Source organism: Lepidochelys kempii, chromosome 6 (genome assembly GCF_965140265.1).
Source record: "Lepidochelys kempii isolate rLepKem1 chromosome 6, rLepKem1.hap2, whole genome shotgun sequence".
Classification (NCBI taxonomy): domain Eukaryota; kingdom Metazoa; phylum Chordata; order Testudines; family Cheloniidae; genus Lepidochelys; species Lepidochelys kempii.
Window position 1 is genome coordinate 39,082,764 of NC_133261.1, and position 7,888 is coordinate 39,090,651.

Sequence of the window (7,888 nt, forward strand, 5' to 3'; positions counted from 1 at the left end):
TTAGTTTTCTCTAGCGGTGCTACTAGGGCCCAGAAAGCATCTTCTTCACACATGTTCATCAGTAGCATCGCAACAATGTAGGATATACATAAAAAGAACAGATAAGCAGTTGCCAAATAATAGAAGTGGCAAAACCAAAAAGTTAAATGAACATTAACTTGCATTTTCACTATCAAATCTTTTACACAAATAATTTTTCACTTACTTTCCTAATATAGGTTCCTACTGTTTAAAACACAATCACACATGAGTGATTATACTTATACAACTCTGCCCCCTTCTGTTCTACTTAGTACCGATGAAGTGAGCTGTAGCTCACGAAAGCTTATGCTCAAATAAATTGGTTAGTCTCTAAGGTGCCACAAGTCCTCCTTTTCTTTTTGCGAATATAGACTAACACGGCTGCTACTCTGAAACCTATTATAAGAAAGGTGAGCAAGTAGTAAGCTTAGCTTACATATCATATAGACTTGCTGTTAAAGGTCATAAAGATTTCTTCCGCAACTCACCTCCAAGTTCTCTGCATCCCTCCATAGGAGTTTAAGGCCCATCCTACTTCTTTTTTCATACCTTCTAAGCCTCATATTTACAAGTATTATTATAAATGACGAAGTAGTTATAGTGAGGCAGCCACAATCAACTCACGTTGACTGTAATCTATTTGAGAATTGTATTTTGCATATGCTGATAGGACCCTCAAAAGCTTTGCCTGACTTTCTCTGGCCTTTTACCCAAGAAGGGTAGGAAAGGGTCTTTCTAAATGCAAGAGAAATATAGAATTATATCTTTAAGCATGAGAAGCAAACTATAACTCACTAAAAAATTATTATTTTCTATTTTGTTAGCAGCACACCTTTAACAGAAACCCCCTCAATGATGTTTTATTTTACAGTTGTGAAATTACTTATTTACTATTAAGGCTACGTTTTAGTCATGGGTATTTTTAGTAAAAGTCCTGGACAGGTCATGGGCAATAAACAAAAAGTCACAGCCCATGACCTATCCATGGCTTTTACTACATACCCCTATCTAAAACTTGGGCCGGGGACCGTGGGTGCTTGGGGGCGGTGGCCCAGGACCTTCACTGGTGCTGGGGGGCTGCAGTTGGTGGAGCTGGCAGGCTCGCTACCCGGCTCTGACCGGCATGTCCCTGTAGTTCCTAGGGGGAGTGGCAGCCAGGAGGCTCCGTTTGCTGCTCCCGCCACAAGTGCCGCTCCGCAGCTCTGATTGGCCAGGAACCGCAGACCTGAATGGCCAGGAACTGCAGCCAATTGGAGCTGCAGGGGCAGCACAAGCAGGTGTGGGCAGTGCACAGAGCCCTCAGGCACTCCGCCTAGGAGTTGCAGGGACATGCCAGTCAGAGCCAGAGAGCCCCCCCAGGTAAGCGCCGCCACGCACTCCTGCCCCACACCTGAGCTCCCTCCCCACACACCCAAACCGCTGCTGCTGGCCTAGGGGCTACCCGGCTCGGGCAGCCCCTAAGCCAGCACCAGCCACTACAGAAGTCATGGAAAGTCACAGAATCCGTGACTTCCGTGACAGACATGCTGCCTTATTTACTGTTAATTGTCTAACTTTCTTTATGTTACCACAAGGATTATTTAGGTAATAAGACAAAACACAAACAAAGCTCTAGACCCTTAAACAATTTTTTTCCTACTGTTTGGTAAGAAAAAGATCAGGATTCTCATTACACTTGGTGCAATGGAAACATTTGCTTACCCCAGCACTATATTGATCATTTCCCAGGTCTTCTCCTTTAAGGTGTGTTAATTTAGATTTCATAGACCCCCTTATTAAACTCTAGATGCATTACATACACTAAAAGCACAAATTTTAATGTAATATGGGAAGCACTAAGTAAGAAACCTTACCAAAAAAATTAAAGACTTCCCCTCCACAGCCAAAGTCTTCCTCCTGGCCTCCATCATAACCTCTCCCCACTTACTCATCCCATAAAATAACTTGTGCAAAACAGCAAGTCTTGTCTCATGCTCTGCAGGTCAACAGAACTGGGCTCTAGCAAACTGAGGTAGGAAGAGATTTCTTTGTTGGAGTTCTGTGACGAGCATTGCCTAGGCCAACTGGCAATACAGATAGGCCAGCTACTTTAAGCGTATTAAAGAAAGTTTGCCTAATTGAACAGTAGTAATAGAAAAAAACCTATTTAAACTTAAGTAAACTATTGGGGAACAAGGAGAAACTACTGCTATTCAAGTGTTCAGTACTATCTCACCTATTCCATTCACTGCACAAATATAAACAGCACTTAAGATCTTATTATTGAGCAATTCTTCATGCCCCTATCTTAACTAGTCAAGTATCAACCACCTCATTTTACAAAGAAAGTAACTGAATGGTCACAGAAAGCCATGGCTAACAAAACCAAGAATAAATCCCAGTGTTCTCCATACTTCTTGTCAGAAAGAACTGTCAAATCGGTGTGTCACTTACTACTGATCTAATCACTAGACAACACTCACCATCCCAAAGCTGAGAATAGAACCCTAAAGTCTCAATTCACAGCATTCTACTGCTGTCCAGCAAGGAGTTGTAACTGGCAAAGTGGCTTCTCCACATAGCTGCAAAGAGTTCTTAATGCAGCTCAATTAAGAGCAACCTGGACTAGAGAACAGAAGATCCAACATTCAAATAACCCATATAGGAATTTATTATTATACATGGTAGAAAAAAGATGAATTCTTGGGGTTATCTTTTAAAAAAAATGGATTTAATTTCAGACAATGAGAAAATATCCTTAAAAAGAATATTTACAGTGAAAAGACATTATCTATAAATAATAGTATAACGCACAACATACGTATGTTCTACATTTCAGTCATTTTTCCTCCCATGCATATGGAACATGCCATATGTTGGAAAATTTGAAGATTAAGAAGCGTTGTAAAGGCTTTAGAAAAGATGGCCCTGATTTCCCTGAAGACAGGGAAGTTTCAGTCTCATTGGAAATAGGAAAAATCAGTCATCTTTATTAAAGACATTCTTCCTCCCCAGTGAGGTAGTGGCCATTTTTACTAAAGGCATAAGTAGCTTCAAATCCCTGTGTGTGTGTGTGTGTATACACACATTATACACACACACTGTTAACTGAATCAGAAGCAACAAGCTGTGCCCAATCAAGCCCATGTTCATGAATGACCATATCACTATCATCACCCCTTCTGCTTCTTATTATTTGTTAAACCCACTTGTGTCTTTTCTTAATATTAGATTGTAAGCACTTCAGGACAGGAAACATCTATTTGACAAGAGATAGCTGCGATAAATGAAAGGAACAAGTAAGGCAAATGGTTTGGTTTTTTTCAATAATAAATTGCTTTGTACTAGTAAGATTGATAAATTCACTGTACTTCAAGTTTAGCAAGTGTTACGATGGTACCTCGTTCATAAAATGTGGATTAGCTTCATTCCAATTGTCAAGTAATTTGCACTATATTTTCAGTTTGTAAAAAGTGATTTTTGGATAACTGGGAAAAATAATTTGATTACAAGGGATACATAAAAGTACTGGGTAATGGCTGGAAATCCATTTTTTACATTTTGTTTTATAGTACCCTATTTACTACTTTCCCATTCACAAGTGATTTTCCACTTGATAACACATCTCTCTACACATCATACCTTAAAGACAGTGAGGCCCTGCTGAAAATTACAAGGATGATTTAAAGCAAAATGTGGTCCTGTGTATAGCATGTTACGTGGAAATAAACAATTAATATTTGTTTTTCTACACTGCACAAGAAGGTGATATGGTATATAAAAATATGAAGTAAGTAGTTTAAGAGGTCTAGAATGTGATGATTCAATTAATCTAAACAACTACTAAGCAGTGGCTTTGAAAGGAAAGATAAACAATAAAAGCAAAAGCGGTGCAAAATGCCTATTTAAGCTAACGTGCCTCATCTGTGTGTCACTGAATACTACGGTCAAGCTATTGATAGGCACTCCAAGTAGGGAGCCAACACTGCCTCAAAATTTCCAGCCTTGCTGTCTGAAGTTTTCCTTATCTCAGCATTTCCTCTATTGAAATCTTTACACGTGCACTGATCACTTCATAATAATAATAAAAATAATTGCAAGAGTGGATATTTTAAGCCTGTTACTTTCTAAATTTCAGATGAAAATACAAGAGCCAGATTACTCACTCTCTCTCCGAAAAGCAGGACCATACTCATCCCACTCACCTTCACTGACTCCCTACTTATTATCTCTTATTCAAATCCAAATGGCCCTTTTATGGAATAGTTGTAGTGGTGGTGCAAGGGTCCCGATCCTGAACATCTACGTTGCAATTAAACAGCTCTCTTAGCCTGAGCTCCTTAGCCTGAGTCAGCTAGCATGGGCCAGCTGTGGGTGTCTGTTGCAGTGTAGACACGTCCTAGTTTTCAAAAACCTTTTGTGGACTATTGCCACGCTACTTATGACCTCACACCTTCTTATTTCTTCACTCCTCTACGTCTCCTGAGTTCTACTACTACTATTCCACAATAGGGGAGAACAACACTTTGAAAGAAAAGGGGCAAAGTAATTTGTGCTATCTAATGCATCCCTCTGAGCTGCCACTTTTCCCATTTTGGCATCCTATCTGGAACGCCTTCTCTCTTTTCCAAGCACTGAGATTTCTTTTCTTCATCCTGCTCTCTCCTTAAAGTCCTCTTACTCATTACAAAATTTTCCCTGGCCACATTACCTTTCATTCACCTTTCAGCATAATTAGCCTCTGGTGTTAAAGCATTTATTTGCAAATCTGAGGGTGACACATTAACTTTCCCTTTATATTTCCTTTCAATTTGAATGTTCACCCCCAATTCAGTCTGCCTGAGGCCTGGTCTACACTACAGTGTTAGGTTGATGGAAGGCAGCTTATGTCAATCTAATTATGTCAGTGTCTATACTATAGCCTTGCTCCCATTGATGTAAGTGCCTTACTACACCGACATAATAACTCCACCTGCACAAGATGTGTAGGGCTTATGCAGGTGTCAGGGCTGGCCTTAAGCAGGGGCGAACTGGGTGGAGGCTGGGGGCGCCATTATAAATGGGACGCCTCCGGAACAGGGGTGCCCCTCCCCCTGCTGCCATCTACAGCCCTGAGAATCCTGCCCACTGCCTTGGAGCCACCCCTGGCCATTTGCTCCTAGGAGCTTCCAGTCTGCTGGGGTAGGGGCACCACTGATGTCAGGGTGTCCCCTGCCCCCACCGCCCATGTACCCCATCTCTGCAGAGCAGGGTGTGAGTGTATGTGTAGACAGGGCTCACCAAAAGTGGGACGGAGTTGTTGGCGGCTGCTGTTGTGTCTGAAGGAGCCAGAGAGCCTGTAGGAGCCAGGAGTGGGGGGGGAAGGAGAGGGGGCAAAATACAAGTTCACCCAGGGTGCCATTTTCCCTAAGCCCAGCCCTGGTATGTGTAGTTAGGAGGAGGCAACCTCCATATAGACACTTTGTTACTTACATTGGTTGTCATTCTTGTCAATTTCACAGCTCTGCACTGGAGCCCTGAAAATGACAAGAAAGGTTAATAGGCTCCCTGCTCTGAACTCCCCCAACCCTGAGAGCCAGGAGCAAGATGGCAGCAGGGAACCTGGGCAGCAGCCGGGCTCCCAGTGGGAAGCTCCACCAGGAGGTGAGAAGCCACACTGCCCCTGTTAAGTTGGTACAAATACTCCTGGTGGAGACATGCTCCACCGACAGGAGGCCAGTGTGGACCTGAAAAACTGCAGTAATTACAGTGTCAGAGTAACAGCTGTGTTAGTCTGTATTCACAAAAAGAAAAGGAGTACTTGTGGCACCTTAGAGACTAACCAATTTATTTGAGCATAAACTTTCGTGAGCTACAGCTCACTTCATCGGATGCACACTGTGGAAAATACAGATGTTTTTATACACAGAGACCATGAAAAAATGGGTATTTATCACTACAAAATGTTTTCTCTCCCCCCACCCCACTCTCCTGCTGGTAATAGCTTATCTAAAGTGATCACTCTCCTTACAATGTGTATGATAATCAGGGTGGGCCATTTCCAGCACAAATCCAGGGTTTAACAAGAACGTCTGAGGAACGGGGGGGGGGGGGAATAAACAAGAGGAAATAGGTTACTTTTTATAAAGTAATTACGGTGGTGGCTGTAACTCAACTTAAGTTTGTAGTGTAGACATGAGAATCAGTGCGCCAGCCTCAAAGGCATTATCCATTTATCCTCCCTCCCTGGAGGACACCGTGATATTTGTATGAAGCAGCTTTATTACAAATTTCCTCCCTACATTACGTATGTCGCTAAAGGGCTGGGTCGGTGCGCTAACCAGATGGGGGAAAAGCTTTGCACGACTGGCAGGGAGCAGCCTGCGGCCTGCCTAACCCGGGGGTGAGCTCATCGCCGCTCCAGGGCTCTTTGGGGGTTTCCTCCAGCGCCTGCGGTTCCAGGGGAGCCTCCCGCAGCTGAGCCGAAACCCGCGGCGCCAGGAGGCGGCGCCACCCCAAAGGCTGCCCGAGACACAGGAAGCGGGCCCCCAGCCGCGCTGCAGTCGCTCGGTCGCGACCTGTCGAGAGCCCGGCTGGGGTCTCCTGAGGGCCGGGGACTGGCGATGCTGAGGCGGGCGCACACTCCGCCCGCGCCCCACCCCTCACAGCGGCCCGAGCAGGAGCCAGAGGCGCCCACCGCCGCCGGGAGCCGGCTCCGCCCGGACCCCCCGGCCGCGGCTCCCTCGCCAGTGGGGCTCGAGGGCGGCGAGGGGCGAGCCCGGCAGCCGAGGCGGTACCTGCAGTGAGGGGGCGCGCGGCTGCCGCCCCGCCGTCCCCGAATCCGTCGAACTCCCCCGGGGGCGGGGCGGCCGTTACCTGGCGCGAGCCCCATTCGAGCCCGCTGCCGCCCCCGACGACAGGCGCTGAGCCCATGTGACGGGCACCGGCGAGTGGGCGCGTTCTAGGCTCTGAGCACCAGGGGGAGCCCGCCGAACTGCCCGGGCAAGGGGGCGGCTCGCCCCGCACAGAGCCCCCGGGCCGGGGCACCCTGCGGTGCCTGCTGCCCCCCCCCCCCCGCCAGGGCCCGGTGGGGTCTTGGTTAGAGCCGGCGTGTGTGTTGGGGGGCAGCTCGTTCCTTGGTACGCTGCACACCGAGATCTGGCGCCTGCGACTGATTTGTTTTTTGGCTTCTGGGGGAGCTTCAAGGGTTTGGTTGTTGCCTACAGAGCCGGGGTGGGCAAACTTTTTGGCCAGAGGGCCACATCTGGGTATGGAAATGGTTTGACGGGCCATGAATGCTCACAAAATTGGGACTGAGGTGCAGGAGGGGGTGAGGGCTGGGGGTGCAGGCTCTGGGGTGGGGCCAGAAATGAGGAGTTCAGGGTGCGGAAGGGGGTTCCGGGCTGGGGCCAGGGGGTTGAGGTGCAGGTGGGGTTGAGGGGCCGGGGCGGGAGGGAAGGGGTGAGGGCTCCAGCTGGGGGAGTGGGCTCTGGGGTGGGGCTGGGGATGAGGCGTTTGGGGTGCAGGAGGGTGTTCCAGGCTCGGATCAAGGGGTTTGGAGGGGGATCAGGGTTGGGGAAGGGGGGGTCGGGGTGCAGGCTCTGGGCGGCGCTAATCTCAAGCAGTTCCCGGGAGCAGCGGCATGTCTCCCCTCTGACTCCTACACAGAGGCGCAGCTCTGTGCACTGCCCCGTCCGCAAGTGCTGCCCCCACAGCTCCCATTGACCGTGATTCCCAGCCAATGGGAGCTGCATGGGTGGCACTTGGGGCGGGAGCAGGGTGCATAGGAGCCGGAGCTGCAGCATGCATGCATGGAGTGGCCCCCAAGCCTGCTCCCCAGGTGGAGCGCAGGAGTGGGGCAAGCGCTAGATCCTGCTCTACGGCTGGCACTCAAGGGCCAGATTAAATC

The 7,888-nt window shown here is 47.7% G+C and overlaps 1 long non-coding RNA gene across 2 annotated transcripts in view; it reads right to left on the reverse strand.

Annotated features, from left to right (window-relative positions):
• Positions 1-6,918, reverse strand: part of LOC140913835 (uncharacterized) — a 122,183-nt gene extending 115,265 nt beyond the window's left edge. For both annotated transcript variants that reach the window (XR_012159669.1, XR_012159670.1), the window contains exons 1-2: positions 6,777-6,918; positions 5,473-5,516 (exon numbers count right to left, since the gene is read on the reverse strand). This is a non-coding gene — a long non-coding RNA (uncharacterized lncRNA). The remainder of the gene's footprint in view (positions 1-5,472; positions 5,517-6,776) is intronic.
• Positions 6,919-7,888: the final 970 nt, after the last annotated feature.